This window comes from Triticum dicoccoides, chromosome 4A (assembly GCF_002162155.2).
Source record: "Triticum dicoccoides isolate Atlit2015 ecotype Zavitan chromosome 4A, WEW_v2.0, whole genome shotgun sequence".
NCBI classification, from domain to species: domain Eukaryota; kingdom Viridiplantae; phylum Streptophyta; class Magnoliopsida; order Poales; family Poaceae; genus Triticum; species Triticum dicoccoides.
The window spans coordinates 508826140-508844193 of record NC_041386.1 but is presented as its reverse complement, the minus strand read 5'-3'; the positions used below and the strand labels follow the sequence as shown (position 1 = coordinate 508844193).

At 50.1% G+C, this 18054-nt stretch overlaps 1 pseudogene; it reads left to right on the top strand.

Annotated features, from left to right (window-relative positions):
* The first annotated feature begins 4078 nt into the window (after positions 1–4078).
* Positions 4079–5278, top strand: LOC119286453 (annotated as a pseudogene).
* Positions 5279–18054: the final 12776 nt, after the last annotated feature.

Sequence of the window (18054 nt, the reverse complement as noted above, 5' to 3'; positions counted from 1 at the left end):
TGTCAATCCCTTCACGGTCACTTACGAGAGTGAGATCTGATAGATATAATATTTTTGGTATTTTTGGTATAGAGATGCAAAGTAAAAAAGTAAAGGCAAAGTAAAAAGCAAAGCAAGATTAAAGTGATGGAGATTAATATGATGAGAATAGACACGGGGCCATAGGTTTCACTAGTGTTTTCTTTCAAGAGCATAAGTATTCTACGGTGGGTGAACAAATTACTGTTGAGCAATTGACAGAATTGAGCATAGTTATGAGAATATCTAGGCATGATCATGTATATAGGCATCACGTCCGTGACAAGTAGACCGAAACGATTCTGCATCTACTACTATTACTCCACTCATCGACCGCTATCCAGCATGCATCTAGAGTATTAAGTTAAAAAACAGAGTAACGCTTTAAGCAAGATGACATGATGTAGAGAGATAAATTCATGCAATATGAAATAAACCCCATCTTGTTACCCTCGATGGCAACGATACAATACGTGCCTTGCTGCCCCTTCTGTCACTGGGAAAGGACACCGCAAGATCGAACCCAAAGTTAAGCACTTCTTTCATGGCAAGAACTACCAATCTAGTTGTCCAAACCAAACGGATAATTCGAAGAGACTTGCAAAGATAACCAATCATACATAAAAGAATTCATAGAAGATTCAAATATTATTCATAGATAGACTTGACCATAAACCCATAATTCATCGGTCTCAACAAACACACCGCAAAAAGAAGATTACATCGATTAGATCTCCACAAGAGAGGGGGGAACTTTGTATTGAGATCCAAAAAGATAGAAGAAGCCATCTAGCTACTAACTATGGACCCGAAGGTCTGAGGTAAACTACTCACACTTCATCGGAGAGGCTATGATGATGTAGAAGCCCTCCGTGATGACGGCCCTCTCCGGTGGAGCTCCGGAAGAGGCCCCAAGATGGGATCTCGTGGATACAGAAAGTTATGGCGGTGGAATTAGGTTTTTGACTCCTGTTCTGATCATTTGGGGGTACGTAGGTATATATAGGAGGAAGAACTACGTCAGTGAAGCACCGAGGGGCCCACAAGGCAGGGGGGCGCGCCCCCCACCCTCGTGACCATCTCTTTGACTCCTTGGAGTAGGGTCCAAGTCTCCTGGATCACGTTCGGTGAGAAAATCACGTTCCCGGAGGTTTTATTCCGTTTGCACTCCGTTTGATATTCTGTTTCTCCGAAATACTGAAATAGGCAAAAAAAACAGCAATTCTCTGCTGGGCTTCCGGTTAATAGGTTAGTCCCAAAAATAATATAAAAGTGGAAAATAAAGCCCAATATAGTCCAAAACAGTAGATAATATAACATGGAGCAATCAAAAATTATAGATACATTGGAGACGTATCAACGCGCGTCCAGCCACGCATCGCTCGGCATGTAGCCCGCCGCCACCCAGCTACTGCTATAAAAGGCGACCTCTCCGCCGGTGGACGGCACATCTCTAATTTCCCCCCTCTCCGGCGTAGAAAGCAGCACTCTCTCCCTTCTTCCCACCGACGAGAAAGATAGCCGAGAGGTACCCAGGCGACGGCGCGGCGGCGAACGGCTTCGGCCGCCGCCACCTCCAAGCGGTGGAGGCGCGACTGCTGTACGAGGCGGAGTACCCGGTGCCCCCAGACATGCGGGTGCCGGGGACGTGGAGGCTGAGCTCCGGCGGCGTCCCGGTGCCACCGGTGCCCGAAGGGGCGGCCCGGCGCGGCAAGATCGCTCGCATTCGCTCCTCCCTGATGGAGGAAAAGCGGAACGAGCCGCGCTACACCGCCGACAGCCACACCCTTTGGACGATGTACTTCGAGCGCCGCCGCGAGGAGCAGATCGCCTTCACCAATGGCGTCATCCCGCGGGGCCGCCACAACGCTGACGGGCGGTGCGAGTGGTGGGGCGTTACGGGCCGCACCCTCGAGGCCGTCCTCGACCACATCGAGACCGGCAACGTGTCGCGCCTCGAGTACCTGGAGCAGCTGCCCTTCTCTTGCCGCCGTGGTAGCTCCTGGACGCCGCGACGGATGGAGCCGGGGTCGTCCTCGTCGTCGGGCTTCGGCTCACCGGCCCCGCTCCGCCCTGCCAAACCCGAGGCGGAGGAGACGCCGCTCCGGCACCGCACCCGCAGCGGTGCCCTCGTCATCAACAAGGCCGCTCCGCCCCGATCCTCCCCGCGCGGATCCTACCGCCTGGTCCGGCTGAAGCCGGAGCCGGGGCTGCTCCCGGTGAAGCTAGAGCACGTCGAGATGGCGGCCCCCGACGACGAGTCAGCCCTCAAGTGGGCGAAGGAGGACTACGTTCGGGAGCAGGTACGCCGCTAATGTCGGGCGTACGAGGAGCTCCAGGCCCATCGCTGCGGTCACGAGTAAGGCGGCGTCATTGTCCTCGACAACGACGAGGAGGGCGAGGCCGGGCCGTCCAGCGCACCACCGCGCCTCGGCAACCCGGGTCAGGGCTGCAGCAGGGACCGCGCCGGCCTAAGCCAGCCGCGCGACGACGACGACGGCGGTGACTACACCCGCTTCTACAGGCTCCCCGGCATGTAGACGGCGACGACGGCGACGGTGATGGCAGCTAGGCGTAGTTTACATGTGTTTGTGTTTTTTATATAAATTTCAATAAAGTTTTGCCGAGTTCGTGCAAAAAATGCCGAGTTTTCATATATTTTGTACGGACGTCACCGAATCTGAGGCGACCTGCGGGCCGATGCCTGGGAGCTAGGTCGGCCCCAGAGGCCAATCTAGCGTCGGCTCGCCCCCAGGCGGCTCTTTTTCGGTGCTCTGGGGCGCCGAACGGCTGAAGATGCTCTGATTCTTGATTGTCCATAGGAGCAGGCGCACTGTGTCCCAGTGTAAGGTCGGCGTCGGCGCAGGCGGCTGGACCTCCCAGATGGAGCGACAGCTCACACCATCCAGAGCCCAACGACGCGCCAAAGGTGGGCGACGCTGCAGCAGTCAAAGAGAAGGTGATCTGTTGTTTCAGAGGACCTGCAGCAGAGCTCGCACCGGTCCTCATGCCGGATATGTTTCTTGAGCAGGTTCGCCTTTGAGTGGATGCGGTCCCGAGCCACCAGCCACCCGAATAGGCGCACTCGCGATGTCACGGCGGTCTAGCAGATAGACTCCTGTACGGGACAACGCTCACTGGTGAAGGTAAGCATTTTGTACACCAAGGAGGAAATAGCATTACCGTCAGTAGACTTGATGAGGGAGCGGTCATCATCCACACCAGCCGTCAGGGTGGGCACGTAGCTGGGAGCATGGTTAGCTCTAGGGCGGCCATGGTCGAAAGACGAAGAGCAAGGTGGTCACGGATCCCATCCCGGTGCACTGAAGCATCAGTGTCACCGGCTTCAGAAACATGGGAGAAAAGTGTAGGAACCCTTTTTAGAGGGTCGCCCGACCCTCTGCGCACCAGCTGTCGATCCATAAGGTTGTCCGAGCACCGTCTCCGGGACCGATGCGGGATTGGTCGCGGTAGAGAGGGATCAGGGTCACCAGCGCCTTCTAGATAGCTGACGCGAGGGCGCTTGTCGCCCACGCTGTGGTATTCTCGCCAGAACCACACCGCCCAGGCTGAGCTCTGCGGTTGGTGTAGTTGATGAAGAAGTTTGAGAAGTAGGCTGGATGGAGGTGGAGCAGGACGCGTTCCGCTCGAAGCAGGCGCCCGACCAGTGATTCGAGATCATCTGTCATGCTTTGACATTGATTTTATTTTAGCATATTCGGTTTGTTGAACTATGATTTGTTTTGAATTTTTGAATTCAGACAATTTGTATTGTATGATCAACGTGCATGAATTGCATGGATTTAAGGATCAGAATTCGAAGTATGTGAATATGGGGTGCAACATACGAGGGGTCGACGGGCGTTTTTTATGAACACATCCGGACACGCCCGCGGACGTATAGAGTGCCGAGTTTGCAAGTCCAGTTCTAGATGCTCTAGAGGCTGGTCACGCCGTCACGCGCCGTACATTTCCCCAACATTGGGAGTACGGGGCGGAACAGAGCGCGTCCCCCAATAAACAAGCGGCACGCCCGCCCCATCCCGCTCCTCCCACACAACACACGCGGCGGGGAGGACTCCCATCCCATGGCCCTCAAGAAAGCAAGAAAAGTGGTAGTAGCATCCAAGAAACCAACATCCGCCGCCATGGGCGTGGCGGAGACGCCCGATCCGCTCGGGCGCGGCGGCGCGCACAACCTCAGCCCGCCGCGGCTGCCCCCCGGCGTCTACTTCAGCCCGACGCGGGAGGAGAGCGTGGCGCTCCTCGACCGCTGGATCGCCGGCGGCGGCAAGGAGGTGCCCGCCGACGCGCGGGGCTTCGTCTCCCACGCCGACATCTACAGCGACGGCCCCGACGCGCTGCGGCGGCGGCACCCGCCGGCGAGCGCCCGCGCGGGCCACGCATCTGGTGGTTCCTCTGCGAGACCAGGTTCCAGTGCCCCGGCGCCGCGGCCAAGCGCGCCGGCCGCAAAGTCGACACCGGCGGGTACTGGCGGGAGGACCGGTGCAAGGCCGAGGGGGGCGGGTTCAAGAGCTACTTCGTCTTCTTCCTCGGCCCCGGCCCCGGCCCGTCCAGGAAGGAGAAGACACCGTGGGTGGCGCAGGAATTCACCAGCGCCAAGGACGACGGCGCCGGCAAGAAGGGCGTGCCCGCGCTCTACATGCTCTACGTCTCCCCGCGCGCCACCGACGACGAGCTGAGGGGGATCTACGGGGAGGACGGCGTCACGGTGGGGCCCGACGGGGACAAGAAGCCTGTCCGGGCCGCCGTCCCGGCAGGCTGTTTCGACGCCGTCGTGGCGCTGCTGCCGCCGGGGAGCGTCCGTGGTCTCGGGCAAGAGCGCGTCGAGGTGTCGCAGGCGCCGCCTCCGCCGCAGCCGGCGTGTCATCTTCATCACGACGGCCAGCAGGAGCAGAACTCCACGGGGGCGGCATCGCGGGCGGGCGTTCTTGGTCAGTGCCAGCAGCAGCCGGCGAAGACGGTCATGACGATATAGTTTGATCATGACGATCGAGCTCGCCTACCTGAAACAAGGATAGTTGATTACAGGACAGCGGCACGTACGATTGATTGATTGATCTGCTAGAAACAAACGATTTTTTGGTTGATTTGGGGGATTAATTTGTGTATATGGGTTCTTGCAGTTTGCTCAACATTTAGTATGCATAATATATGGTAGAAAGAAATGTCATGCGCTTTCGACATTTTTTGTGTTTGACGAAAGAAATGTTGATTATGCGCCCAGTTTTCAGATTCCTGCATTGGTGATTCTTGAAAGTTTTAACATTATGCTTCCAGTAAGACAAGTGTAGATTGTGTCGTTCTCTACTCCTAGAGATCATCTATGGTATACATGTGCTATGGCAAGAGACTGTTTCCAACATAATCTGGTCTGATGCTCCAACGAAGACACTTGTTTGAAGCATCAACCTTTATGCCCTAGGAGAATCTGACATGAAACATCAAGTTTTTGCCCCTTGGCGGTTGTGTTTTCATGCCCAAGAACAATAGACGATATCAAGGACAGAGCTTCAGCTTGAAAATACAGTGTGCAACAGTTAATATCATCACATTAAAAATCAAAACAACACCCTTACATTAAAAATCAAAAAATATAGTGTCAAAAACGCTCTTATACTATGGGACGGAGGGAGTATATATAGATAAAAGTGCATCATCACACAAATATGTAAGGAAACATATGCTATGTAGGACACAGCATGTCCCATTCACCAAAGGTTCTAGTTGACACAACATGCAACGTTTTCTCCAACTTCCAACAGGTAAGTGCCTGATCACAAGATAAACTAACATATGCATAGGGACTAGTTGACATGTAGTGACAACGGATGATCAAAGTCTCTGCAAATGCGCCATGTCACTCGAGACGCTCTGTGTGAGGTGAGCCTGCAGCACAAGGAGCAGCTGGTGGAGTCTTCCGAGCTGAATATTCCTGGAGCCAGGCTAAGATCCGAGTCAAGAGGTGCCTCTGCTGCTGCTGCCCAGCTATCATCTGCTGCTGCTCAACTTGGATCTCCTCCTGATGCGCTATGACCTGTTGCTGTTGAAAGGATCGATATGGTTGACTAAAGGAGGGGTGAATAGGCAACTATCAATTTTTTTTTATTTTTCTTTACCAAATTAAACTTTGCATCAAAATAGGTTGTCTAGATGTGCAATTAGGTGAGCAACCTATATGATATAATAACAACAAGCATACAAGCAAGCAAGGATAGAAACACTTAAGAGCTTGCACAAGTAACGGTAAGAGATAACTAAGAGTGGATCCAGTGAAGACGATGATGTGTTACCGAAGTTCCTTCCTTTTGAGGGGAAGTACGTCTCCGTTGGAGCGGTGTGGAGGCACAATGCTCCCCAAGAAGCCACTAGGGTCACCGTATTCTCCTCACGCCCTCACACAATGCGAGATGTCGTGATTCCACTATTGGTGCCCTTGAAGGCGGCGACCGAACCTTTACAAACAAGGTTGGGGCAATCTCCACAACTTAATCGGAGGCTCCCAACAAGACCACGAAGCTTCACCACAATGGAATATGGCTTCGAGGTGACCTCAACCGTCTAGGGTGCTCAAACACCCAAGAGTAACAAGATCCGTTAGGGATGAGTGGGGGAATCGAAAATCCCTAGGTGGAAGTGTAGATCAGAGCCTTCTCAACCACTCCCGAGCAAATCAACAAATTTGATTGGCTAGAGAGATAGATCGGGCGAAAATGAAGCTTGAAGTATTTAATGAAGCTTGAGCAATAAATGGAGTTTGGGGGAGTAAGAGGTAGGTGGGAAGGAAGAAGGGGACTCCCTTTTATAGTGGGGGCAACAATCCCGTTGCCCCTCACCAACCAGCCCCGCACAGGGCGGTACTACCGCTGAGAGGGGGCGGTACTACCGCGCCAGCCAACGGTACTGCCGTGCTGAGGAGACTAGTAGGGAACGGACCCAAATGCGGTACTACCGCGGTGGTAGGGCGGTACTACCGCTCCTGGAACGGTACTACCGCCACTACAACCGTGACTAGTGCCGCAAAACCCGACACGAGAAAAAGACCTCTCGAATCGAGGCGGTAGGAACCAGACTGCCCAGCGGTACTACGGCAGTGGGGTCAAGGGTGGTAGTACCGCTGTGGAGCGGTACTGCCGCTTGTGACCCTTCGGTCGTAGTACCGCAGGCAGTGCGGTACTACCGCTGGGGCGCGAGAGAGAGAAGAAATCTCTCAAAGGAGCTGAGGACAAGGCGGAGGTGCCAGGCCCCCAGCGGTACTACTGCTGAGGAGCCACGGGCGATACTATCGCTGTGGAGCGGTACTGCCGCTTGTGGCTTCTCAGCGGTACTACCGCTGGGTGCAGTACTACCGCTTTGACCCAGACAGGACAAGGAAGAGAGAGGAGAGATCTCTTCAATGGAAAGGAAAGCTCGGAGGGTGAGAAGCTGATGTGTACGTGATGATTCCACTCATGCAAAACCCCAACGGACCCCCCCCCCCTTGATAGTACGGTGCCCTCTACGCAACTAGTCCATCGAGAAAGAAACAAAAGAGCTACACCGTCTTGAAATACACTCCGAGGGGAAGAAGGCGTCTCGTGCCAAGGGAGAATCTATGAATTATTCAAAGCACAAGATTAGTCCGCAAACATGTTGTCATCAATCACCAAAACTACCTTGAGAGAGATATGCCGTAACAATCTCCGCCGTTTTGGTGGATTGATGACAACAAGGGATTTGCGCAAGGAAAAGAAATAAAACGAAGAAAGCTAAGAACTACAAAATATAGACGGGCTCCCCCAGAATGTGTGCACCAAGAGATGGCACGACACACACATTCGGATCAACACCCCCCCTATATTTTATAGTCCAACAATACTAAGCACAAGATATATGAGAGAAGTGAATAAATAGGACAAGCATGCATCTCACAATAAATTACAGTACTCTGAAATGACATAAGTAATAAGGTAGCGATAGGGAGCATATGTCTCACACCATATGTTTAGAACTTAGGTCTCACACCAAACCAAACCAAACCAAACCAAAGAAGGACACCGAGAGAACACTCAAGAAACCACAAGACTCAAAGCACGACACAAGAAGCAAATCCCTACACTCTCTCCCCCTTTGGCAGCGAGACACCAAAAAGGGCATAGAGTGACACTACGACTCCAGGTGATGGGAGGAGGAAGATCTCGAACATCACATCTCTACATCTTCATCGTGGGTCGAAAACTGCTCGGCATCGGAGTCGGTCCAGTGGCAATTCTGATGAATCCAGTCCTCCTCTTCAGTGATCTGACCCTCAGACCCACTGCAACTGTTGCTCCCATCTGACGCATGAGCTCCTTGTGGCGCATCCTGGCATGCTTCTCCGCCACATGAGTCATGTACTGACCATGAGACTCCATGCAGAAAAGCTTCTTCATCTTTCGCTTAAGCTTCTGTGCCCACGACGGTTCTGCACTAGAGGGGCCAAAGTCCTCCTCATGAGCATCAGTAGCAGCCTCACCCTCGGTCCCCATGGCAGCAGCAACAGCAGATGGACCCCCTGTGGCAGCAGTAGTAGATGTACCCCCTGAGTGAGGCGCTGTCTAGTTGTCCTTCTTCCTTAGACGCTTGATCTCATGAGAAACCAAGTCTCCAGTCTCTAGAAGCACTCTGGGATAAGTCTGTGCCCAGGCCCTCTCAATGAGCCTCATGATGAATGGACCATAGATAGGACACTTGCGCTCAGACACGACAGATAGAAGTTCAGACCACATGACATGAGAGATATCCAGGCTCTCTCCAGTGCTTGCTTCCTTCTCATGCTGACAGAAAAGGAGCATGTCCACGAGGTAAGAGTGGACCATATCCAGATTCCCGATCCGAGGGAAGAGAGTCTCACGGAATATGCGATGAAGAATGTCCAGATACGGAGACAGCTCATAGGTCTTCTTCTTGGTTACTGGGTGAACTTTCACAGTGCAGTAGGGCCAAAGGGCTTGCTTGTGGGTGGACATAGCATTGCGGTGAGGGCGGAAACCGACAGGAGTCTCAAGCCCGGTATCCACCACATCAAGTAACTCCATGAAAGCCTTCCACTTAACAGAAAGCAGCTTGCCATTGGTCATCCATGTCAGCGTCCTGTCGACATCCGTCCCAAGATGGACAGTGGCATAGAATTGAGCCACCAAATCCGCATCGAAATCCTTATTGAATTGCATGATCCTGAGAATGTTCAGCTGAGTGCACATCTGAAGAGCTTCGCCAAAGTACTCCGGGTCCTTCTCCATAGCATCAGTGTCAATGGAGCAAACATGAACAAAAATATTCTTCTTGGCCTTGATCACATCAAAGTAGATGGCAAACTGAAAATGGTTCCAGAACGAGCGGTTGACCAAAGTGGGTTCTTGGTCCACCGCATAGGGGTTGCGGCGACGCTTCACCCAAAACTCCTTGTTGGTCATCTCAGTCACAGTCTTCCCTTTTGGCTTGTTGGCGGCTCGCTTCGATTGCTGAGGAGGTGGAGGAACACTTGCAGATGCACTTGCTGGAGGCGGTTGGGTGCTCGAGGAACCACCGGCTGGCTCTGAGGTGCGGTAGCGTTTTGATGTGCCACGCTCGGGGTTGATACGGCGACCTTGCTGCTCGGAAAGGTCATCACCTGGAGCCAAACACAAGAACACGCAAAACAACCAGAAAGAACGAGCATAAGCCAACAAACTCAACAAAAAGATCAAGGTAAGGCAGAAAAATGATGAAAATTGGCATTCAGCGGTAGTACCGTGACCTGCCCGCGATAGTACCGCCCCAAGCGGTAGTACCGCCCCAAAGGGAGCGGTAGTACCGCTCTAGGTCAAGCGGTAGTACCGCTCCAAAGAGAGCGGTAGTACTGCTTGAGGCGGAGATAGTCTAGTTGCCTTCTCCAACCAACTCAAGCCTAGATTTAGCCAAAAATCTAGAGATGCAACCACCATTGCCCCTAAGAAACAAGAACTGAAAAAGAGACAAAATGAAAGAAGGAACGAGGGCAATACCGGCATCCATGGCAAGAGGACGAGGTGGGGATCGACTCCACCAAAGGAAATGGAGAGGGACGCCCTGGAGACGGAGATCCGCCGGAGCCCTCCCGCGGCGAGTGGAGGCTGGAGAGAGGAAGAGAAAAGAGGGGCGAAGTGAATGGGTATGGGGGAGAAGAAACCTCCCCCTGCCCCGACTTGACCCCCTGTTCTCGTCCCCCATCGATAGTACCGTGCTGGGGGGCGGTAGTACCGCTTACGAGCGGTAGTACCGCACACCACCAGCGGTTATACCGCCCAGCACGCCACGACAACTAGACAGACACGGCTTTAGCTCGACGAAACGACAAAAATGGCAAGAGAAAAAAACACACCAGCAAACGACCAAGACACACCTCTTCAAAAGAGGGCGGTGGCCGAGGCCACCTATGTTTGAGTCAAAAGGCATGGCACCGCGAAGATTTTAACCTTGGGCCCATGACCAAAACTCGTCTTAGAAGCACAAGTGCCATCAACAATGGCTAAAGTGAAAGACTTGATCAATTTATGCATAATGGGGGGAGGGAGAGTTCATTGAGAGAACAACACTCCCCCTATGTCCTTGCCTACACCTACACTAGACAACAAATTGAGCATGGTAGGGTGTGCACGAGTTCAAGCCACATTGCTCGAATCAATGATATTTAGCTCATGCCTTAACTCGCGAAATCTTGCTTCATCCAAGGGCTTCGTGAAAATATCTGCAAGGTTGTCATGAGTGTTGACATAGTTGAGCTCGATCTCTCCTCGCCTAATGTGATCCCGGATGAAGTGATACCGAATCTCAATATGCTTCGTCTTGAAGTGTTGCACTGGGTTGAGAGAAATCTTGATGGCACTTTCATTGTCACACCAAAGAGGCACTTTGTCACAAGTGACACCGTAATCCTTTAAAGTTTGCCTCATCCATAGAAGTTGTGCACAACAACTACCGGCGGCAACATACTCCGCCTCAGTGGACAAGAGAGACACACAACTTTGCTTTTTAGAAGACCAACTTACCAAAGAGCAACCAAGGAATTGGCACCCTCCGGAAGTGGACTTCCTATCCACTTTGTCTCCCGCCCAATCGGAATCCGAGTACCCTACAAGCTTGAAGTTTGATCCTCTTGGGTACCATAAGCCAAAGTTTGGGGTATGAGCCAAATATCAAAAGATTCGTTTGACCGCCACAAAGTGACTTTCCTTAGGTGCGGCTTGAAACCATGCACAAATTCCCACACTCAACATGATGTCCGGTCTAGATTCACAAAGGTAAAGCAAGGATCCAATCATGGAACGATATACCTTTTGATCCACCACTTTACCATTGGGATCTAAGTCAAGTTGGCACTTGGTGGGCATTGGAGTGGAGGCCGGCTTGACGTCATTTAGCTTGAATCTCTTGAACATGTCTTGAGTGTATTTGGATTGATTGATGAAGGTTCCTTCTCTTCTTTGCTTCACTTCAAACCCTAGAAAGAACTTCAACTCTCCCATGGAGGACATCACGAACTTTGAGGTCATGAGAGCGGCAAATTCCTCATTGAAAGCTTTGTTAGGAGAACCAAAGATAATATCATCAACATATAATTGGCACACAAACAACTCCCCTTTGACCTTCTTAGTAAACAGAGTGGGGTCGATTAGCCCAACTTCAAAACCACGGTCTTGTAACAACTCGGTAAGGTGGTCATACCACGCACGTGGGGCTTGTTTAAGGCCATAGAGTGCCTTATCGAGTTGATACACATGATCGGGAAAGTAGGGATCCTCGAACCCGGGGGGTTGCTTGACGTAAACCAATTCATTAATGGGACCGTTAAGAAAAGCACTCTTCACATCCATTTGTTGTAACTTAAAGTTATGATGAGAAGCATATGCAATCAACATGCGAATGGATTCAAGACGAGCAACGGGAGCAAAGGTTTCACCGTAGTCGATACCCTCAACTTGGGAGTAGCCTTGTGCTACCAAACGAGCCTTGTTGCGAATGATAATCCCATGTGCATCTTGATTTTTCTTGAATATCCACTTGGTTCCAGTGACATTGTGGTTCCCCGTTGGCCTTGGCACCAATCTCCACACTTTGTTGCGCTCGAAGTTGTTGAGTTCTTCGTGCATGGCATTGAGCCAATCCGGATCTTCTAGCGCCTCATAGACCTTGTGGGGTTCCACACAAGAGACAAACGCGTGATGCTCACAATAATTTGCTAATTGTCTACGAGTGCTTACCCCCTTTCTTAAGCTTCCAAGCACATTCGTCATGAGATGATCCTTGATGGAGAGCTTGGAAGCAACCTTGGCGGCACGACACTCTAATTCCTCCTCGGTGGAGAGTTGAGGAGCGGTTACTTGATCATCTTGAGCGCCATCATGAACTTGTTCTTGATCTTGAACTTGCTCGGGGGAGAGAACTTGACCTTGGGCATCACTTGGTGTGTCAACACCGTCTTGAGTATGATCTTGCCCTTGGTCTTGTTCATGAGGTTGAGGGCCTTCACTTTGTTCTTCGGAAGCGTGTGGGCCTTGGGTTGGTGATGGCTCCACTTGAGTGGAGCATTGTCCTTCTCCTTTGGCCACAAGGGGTTCCTCAATGGGTAGGATGAAACCAACATCCATTCTTCTTATGGCTTGAGGAGGAATTTCATCACCTACATCACTTTGCTCCACTTGGGAGCCGTTATTCTCATCAAACTCCACGTTACACGTCTCCTCAATAAGTCCCGTGGATTTATTGAGGACACGGTAAGCATGAGAGTTTGTAGCATAACCAACAAATATGCCCTCATAAGCTCTAGCCTCAAATTTAGACAACCGAACACCTTTCTTGAGAATGAAACACTTACACCCGAATATCCGGAAGTACTTGAGGTTGGGCTTGTTACCAGTGAGTATCTCATATGGAGTCTTGTTCAAGCCCTTGCGGAGGTAGAGCCGATTGGATGCATGACACGCGGTGTTGATGGCTTCGGCCCAAAAGTTGTACGGAGACTTGAACTCCGCCATCATGGTCCTTGCCGCATCCATCAATGTCCGATTCTTCCTCTCCGCAACACCGTTTTGTTGAGGGGTGTATGGTGCGGAATATTGATGCTTGATTCCCTCATCACTAAGAAATTCATCCAAGGTGTAGTTCTTGAACTCGGTGCCGTTTTCACTTCTTATTGTCAAGATCTTTGCATTGTGTTGACGTTGTGCTTCATTTGCAAAGTCAATGACGGTTTGTTGGGTCTCGCTCTTCCTCTTGAAGAAATACACCCACGTGTACCTTGAGTAGTCATCCACAATCACCAAGCAATACTTCCTACCTCCAAGACTATCGAAGGATGAGGGCCCAAAAAGATCCATATGAAGGAGCTCCAAGGGCCTCTTTGAATAAATGATAGTCGTGGGAGGGTGAGCCTTCTCATGTAGCTTTCCTTCGATACAGGCACTGCAAGCACGATCTTTAACAAAACTAACATTCGTTAGTCCACGGACATGGTCCCTCTTGAGGAGACTTTGCAAAGATCTCATATTGACATGGGCTAAACGGCGATGCCAAAGCCATCCCACGTCAACTTTAGCCATTAGGCATGTCGCGGTCTTAGTGGGTCGCTCCGAAAAGTTAATCACATATAGACCGTTCTCGACATGCCCAACAAAAACTACTTTAAGAGCCTTGCTCCACAAGAGGGCCACGGTATCGATATCAAAGAAAGTGGCAAAGCCCATGATTGCAAGTTGACGAACGGAAAGTAAATTGTATGCGAGGGACTCAACAAGCATGACCTTCTCGATCGTGAGATCATGAGAGATGACCACCTTGCCAAGTCCCAATACCTTAGAGGATGAGGCGTCACCCCACTCGACATTGGTGGGCATAGATGGAACTTTGTGCACGTCCACCACCAAGTCCTTACTTCCGGTCATATGATTTGTAGCTCCGCTATCGAGCAACCATGATCCACCACCGGAAGCAAACACCTACAAGAGATCAATGCTTGGTTTTAGGTACCCATTTTGTAATGGGTCCTTTGATGTTAGTAACAAGGGTCTTAGGAACCCAAATAGACCATTCAATGTACTCATGAAGAGAACCAACAAATTTGGCATAAACATGCCCATCACTAGCACGGCATAACACATAAGAAGGATTAAAATCACCGGCTTTGTTGGGAGGGGTGATATTGCCCTTCTTGACATTGTTCTTCTTCTTCTCCTCGGGGGCACTCTCTCCCTCCTTCACAAAGGTTTGCATGAGGGGAGGAGGTTGTTTGGTCTTGTCATTCTTCTTCTTGTTCTTGGAGTCGGGCACATACCCAACCCCTTCCTTGGCCACACCTCCCTTTTGGTTGATCAAGAGATCGTTGAGGTTCTTCTTGCCTTGTATGCAAGTCGCAAGACCTCTCTCAAGTTGCTCCTTCAACTTAGCATTTTCCTCAACAAGATGTATATGGTCACAACATGGGTTAGTAGCATTTGCATTATCAATTAAAACCATATGAGGAAAAGTTGCTTTCTCCTTAGTTAGCTTCACTTGGAGTTGATCATGAGACTCCTTGAGACTAGCGTGAATACCCTGCAAGGCCTTGTGGGCCTTGTCAAGTATATCAAACTCCTCTTTGAGTCTAGCAAGATCAACCCCGAGTTTGGCCTTCTCGGAATTTAGCACACGAGAAACAATGAGGGCATGATCATAATCTTTCTTTAACTTAGTATGATCAACGTTGTGTGACTCCTCAAGAGCCAAACGAAGACCACACTCTTCCTCAAGAGCATTGGAAAGATCCGAAATCTCATCGGCATAGTCACGACTATGCCCTTCCATCTTAGAGATGGTGTCTTCGTGAGCCTCGATCATGTCATTGGCCTCACCAAGTTGTTTCAGGAGAGCAACAAAGTGCTTCTTGGATTTTCCCTTGAGTTTGCCCATAAAGGCCTCAAACTCATTAGCCTCCACATTAGCTCCCTCAAGTTCATTAATGCTATCTGTTGGGGAAGGATGATTAATGATGGTAGTTTTGATGTTGGAGGTTACCTTGTTGGTGGCTTTAGCCATGAGGCATTTGGCGGTGATGCTCTCGTTGGGTGAGTCGAAGAGAGACACCCGTGACGTTGTTGCAATGGCAACGGAGGCCATGGCAACCGACTCATCATCTTTATCATCGTCATCATCCTCATTGTACTCTTCTTGCACAACCAAAGCCTTGGGAGGAGTCTTCTTTGTGAAGTTGTTCTTGTTGGGGAACGACTTGGCCTTGTCCTTTCGGATGAGTTTGCCACCATTGTCTTCCCTCTTCTCATACGGGCATTCCGCAATGAAATGACTCACGTTGCCGCAATTGTAGCAAATCCTTACACGTTGCTTGCCCCATGTGCCACTCGAGTTGTTTTTGCTAAAGTTGGGCCTCGAGTTTTTCTTGCTCCAAAATTGCCTTGAAGCAAGTGCCATGTTGTAATGCCCTCGATGCGGCTATATCTCCCACGTGTCGAAGCATGACTTAGAGACATAACCGCATTGAAAGCAATGTCGCAAGTGAGGTAATCTTCACACAACCCATGTAATACATAAGGGAAAGAGATACACAATTGGCTTACAATCGCCACTTCACACAATTACATGAATAAAGCATTACATCATCCAAATACAATCAAGGCCCGACTACGGAACCAAAATAAAAGAAGAACCCCAAAAACGACAAGGTCCCCGATCGACCCCAACTGGGCTCCACTACTGATCAACTAGAATGAAACAACACAAAGGACAAGATCTTCATCGAGCTCCTCCTTGAGCTTGGTTGCGTCACCTTCTCGGTAAGATCGGCACCTGCAAACTGGGTCTTGAAGTCATCTGTGAGTCACGGGGACTCAGCAATCTCGCACCCTTGCGATCAAGACTATTTAAGCTTATAGGTAAGGCAAGGTAAATATGTAGAGCTACAGCAAGCGACTAGCATATATGGTTGCTAGCATACGCAAACGAGAGCGAGAAGAGAAGGCAAAGCACGTTCGAGAAATCTATGATCAAGAAGTGATCCTAGAACAACCTACGTCAAGCATAACTCCAACACCGTGTTCACTTCCCGGACTCCGCCGAAAAGAGACCATCACGGTTACACACGTGGTTGATGTATTTTAATTAAGGTCAACTTCAGGTTTTCTACAACTGGACGTTAACAAATTCCCATCTGCCCATAACCACGGGCACGGCTTTCAAAAGTTCAAATCCCTGTAGGGGGTCCCAACTTAGCCCATGACAAGCTCTCACGGTCAACGAAGGAATAGACCTTCTCCCGAGACATTCCGATCAGGCTTGGTATCCCGGTTCTACAAGACACTTCGACAAGTTAAAACAAATCCAGCAACACCGCCCGAATGTGCCGACAAATCCCGATAGGAGCTGCACATATCTCGTTCTCAGGGCGCACTCAGATGAGACATCCTACGAGTAAAACCAAACCTCAAGTTTCCCCGAGGTGGCCCCGCAGTCTACTCGGTCGGACCAACACTCAGAGGAGCACTGGCCCGGGGGGGGGTTAAATAAGATGACCCTCGGGCTGGCCGACCCAAGGGAAAGAAAAGGCTAGGTGGCGAATGGTAAAACCAAGGTTGGGCATTGCTGGAAAAGCTTTATTCAAGGCGAACTATCAAGGGGTTCCCATTATAACCCAACCGCGTAAGGAACGCAAAATCCGGGAACATAACACCGATATGACGGAAACTAGGGCGGCAAGAATGGAACAAAACACCAGGCATAAGGCCGAGCCTTCCACCCTTTACCAAGTATATAGATGCATTAATTAAAATAAGGAATATTGTGATATCCCAACAAGTAAACATGTTCCAACAAGGAACAACATCTCCATGTTCCAACAGGGAACAAACTTCAATCTTCACCTGCAACTAACAACGCTATAAGAGGGGCTGAGCAAAGCGGTAACATAGCCAAACAACGGTTTGCTAGGACAAGGTGGGTTAGAGGCTTGGTTCAACAATATGGGAGGCATGATAAACAAATGGTAGGTATCGCAGCATAGGCATAGCAAAAGAGCGAGCAACTAGCAAGCAAAGATAGAAGTGATTTCGAGGGTATGGTCATCTTGCCTGAAGTCCCGCAAGGAAGAAGAATGAGTCCATGAAGAAGACAAACGGACGTAGTTGAACGAATCCTCACAAATGTGACATTATCGGAACCAACCCGAAAAAGCAAACACCGGAAAGAAGCACACAACATAGTAAACAACCAACACATGAACATGATATGATATGCGGGATGCGGTATGCGATGCATATGCATGATTTGACAAGAGATGAATGAACCTGGCCTCAACTTGGAAATCCAAGTGTGCCACTAGAAAGGTGAGACGAAATCGCTTGAAAACGATATAAAGAACGCCGGAATCGGAGTCACGGTTTGGAAATGGCAAGCAATTCAAATATGGCAACGGTCTGCAATTTACAGCAAGTAGCCAACTAAATGCAACGAGATAAACATACTACAGCACTCAAACATGGCAGCAAAATACATGGCAGGGATCCATTCATGATGCTTAACAAAAGATGAACACTGAGCTACGGCCAATTCATCCATTAACAGGTTCAAACAAGCATGGCAAAAGAGAAAACGGTAAACAGATCTCAGACTTAGTGAAATTAACACTTGTCTGGAATTTCAGATCAGGTAGCACACTTCGGAGCATGAAAACTATATGATACAGGACCTGAACATGGAAAAGTAAAGCATGGCATGGAGCTACTCAAAGAGCTTAACAAAAGTCCCTTAGTGACCTTGAGCCAAAAGGGATCAGAAAATGCATTTGCAAGCATGTGAACATGTCAAAAGCATAATCAGTTCTCAGACTTGGTGAAAACTGGAGCATGCTGAAACAAATATCAAGTAGGCATGTTTACGAGCTCGATGCACTCACTACAGAGCATGTCATGACAATCTAAGCATACACCCATCAAGAATACACAAAATACAAGCTAGACATGGCAAGAACAATAACATAGCATGCACGGATCA